Here is a 3,104-nt window from a genome sequence, read left to right as displayed (position 1 = left end):
AAAAAAAAGCAATCTGATGTTTCTACTTAAATCTTGTAGGGGTTTCTTGGAATTACAGTTATGTCATATGTTATCAGGGCTTTCCTCTATGTATATAGCTTCTTCATGTTGTTTTTCAAAACATGGATGAGCCTGTCTTATCTCCAGATCATTGTCAATTTTTAGCTCAGGAAGTGTGCATTATATACTTCGGTTCCTTTTTTTTTTTTTTTTAACCACCCCCCCACACCCACTCCCACACCCTCATCCCCACCACCCCCTGGTTCTTCATTTCTATTTATCCTCTTTCCCCTCAATTTTGTCTCTTGATCCATTTATCTGTATTTTGGGAGTGTTTCCCCCAAAAAGATTAATCCTGTTTAATCATTATTTAAAAAGGATAAAACTTTTAAGATCTAACTTTAGTAGAAACATGGAGGAATATTGTTGCTTTACTAATGACCTCTAGAATAGCCTTCCTTTCAAATCTTATCCATCCCCCAACTTTTTCTTAAAGTTTTTATTTTTAAGTAATCTCTCCACCCAACATGGTGCTTGAACCCACAAACCTGAGATCAAGAGTTGCATGCTCTACTGACGGAGCCAGCCAGGCATCCCTCCATCCCAAATTCTAAGACCCAGCTGTTGCTCCCTCCGAGTTGCTCTTCAGGATCCTGACCTCTCCTGATGTCTTGGGTCTCTGACTATTCTGGGATAAAACACGCAAGACTGAATGCACCCGTTCTCTTCCCAGTCACATCTGAAGTCCTGGCAGGGTCACTGCACTCCCTTCAGCAGTAATTCCATGTAACCAGCAGGAATTGCCACTGGGTCTTTTTCCTTGATGTAACCAGTTTCCAACGCTTTCCTTGAAGTAACTACAGGTTCCAAAGATATAGTCCTCAGTCCTTTAAACCCATATTCACATGTCTTATTAAGATGTGTAGCCTTTTAATAAGTATGGAAAAAGAGAAGAGAAATGGAAGGGGGCAACATGGGTGTCATGGTACTGCAGTAGATGGAGGAAAGAACCAGGACCAAAGCTGCCTGCAGCGTCAGAAAATTCCATGAAAATAGAATGAGGCTAAATAATGTTATTCTGTTTGTAATGTTATTTTAGTTGGTAAATTTCTACCACTCTGAGCTAGAAGCAAAATTAGAGCCATTCAAAAATCTCTCTGAGTTTTCCTTGAAAATCATTGCCATCAAAATAACGATTTAAATAATTCCAAATCATGTTACTTTATCGACTATCAATGATACCACTCTGAAAATTTCCCTTAAGCACCAGTATATGCTCTTGATAGAATCCTAGTATCCAGGATCATTGAAAATATGTGTCTGTACATCTTTTGCACATCCTCAAATGAAAAACTGAAGGAGAGTATATCCAATACTACAACTCATTCTCATGTCTATTTGAAATTACCCAGTACTAATTATTTACTTCTGCTTTCCCTGGTACCTGGGCCTGAACCCACTGATTATGTCAGCTGTCCTTCACACCTTTTGAAGCACTATTATATCTTTTATGTATTGGGCTAGGTTCTATGTGCAAAATATGACAAGCAAAGTGGAGCAAATATGGGCATCTATTTTGTATTTTGAGTCTGCCCTGTGCCATTATATTTAGCATAATGATATTTGTCTCTAAGAATAATATCCAAGATATTGGATTTAAGGAGCCAGTTTACAATGACTTCTAAATTTTGTTTGTGCTGGTTTCTCATTTTCAACCATATATAATTTATTTTTGCCCACATTATTTGTCTCTCTGTTGTTCATGGTTTTTATTACATGGTGGAAGTTCTAGAGAGTTTTGTTGAATAAAAGTGACCTAAAGGTAATCAATAACATGATTTAAGATAAATACTACACATATCAGGTGGTAATAATGTCAGATGCATCTAGCAAAGAATTTATGCAGAAGCCAGTATCTTTCTCTATCAAAATAATACTACTACTGAGAAGAACATAAAAGTAAAAAACACAAAACATTTGGTTGCTTTAAACATACACTGTCATTTGATGCTCATAACAACCATTAGATTGGGACATTATTACAATCCTTTTTTTTTTTTTTTTCAGGGAAAGAGATTGAAGCATAGATTAAGTTATATAAATGGGATATGTTTTCTTTTTTTTACCATTCAACCTTCCTGATTCATTCTTTTATGAAATATGATCTTACCCTAGGGGAATTGTGGGGTGGCATAAGGTGGGAGAATTAGATAAAGAAATATATCAGGTGTGTATCATCTCTAGACTGACCCTGTGGAGGTCATATTGGGGAGAGAGAAGGAAATTCTTTTTTTTTTTTAAAGATGTTATTTATTTATTTGAGATAGAGAGAGAAAGCATGAGGAGGGTGGGGGTTTAGAGGGAGAGGGAGAAGCAGGCTCCCTGCTGGACAGGGAGCTGGATATAGGGCTCGATCCCAAGACCCCAGGATCATGACCTGAGCTGAAGGCAGACGGTTAACCAACTGAGCCACTCAGGCACCCCCAAAATCCTTTAATTCAGAGAGGTCTTGCCCTTTTTGAATTGAGAATTCTGGAAAACGAATTTTTTGTTTTCCTCCTCTGAGCTGGAGGAGGCTGTTCCAATATTGTGGATATGGTTGTAAGCTGACTTCACAGTGGCAGGGGTTAATACGGGCGCCTAAATTAGTCCATTCAGCTATGTCAGATGTCCAGGAGTTCTTCCATGTGCTTGGGACGATATGTAGATGTGCCAAGGGATGCAAGGGAGAGAGAGGAAACTTAAGATAAAGATGCTGCAGCATACAAGGATTTCAGCGTGGCTGCTTGCCTTGCCCATGCTGATCCCAGAGGGAATAAACTCTATTTGTGAAGTTATCATTCTGGCATGCATATGAGCAATCCTGTGGAGATTATACAAAATCCAGGTTCCACCGCATGAAGCCAAAACCCCACAGCCTTCCTCTATTAGATCACATAAGCTCCCTGATATCAAGACATACCATCTTACAGATGATAGAGAGGATATGAGGCAAGGACATTTTCCCACAAATAACTGATTACTCAAAAGAGGTACTATTGAACAGAAAGACGCTGAGATCAAATTATGGGTGATTATAATATTTGACTGCTTCCCTTCCCCAG

Source organism: Leptonychotes weddellii, chromosome 13 (assembly GCF_054177405.1).
Source record: "Leptonychotes weddellii isolate Sample4059 chromosome 13, ASM5417740v2, whole genome shotgun sequence".
In the NCBI taxonomy this organism is placed as follows: Eukaryota; Metazoa; Chordata; class Mammalia; order Carnivora; family Phocidae; genus Leptonychotes; species Leptonychotes weddellii.
Note: the sequence above shows the minus strand (reverse complement) of the source record.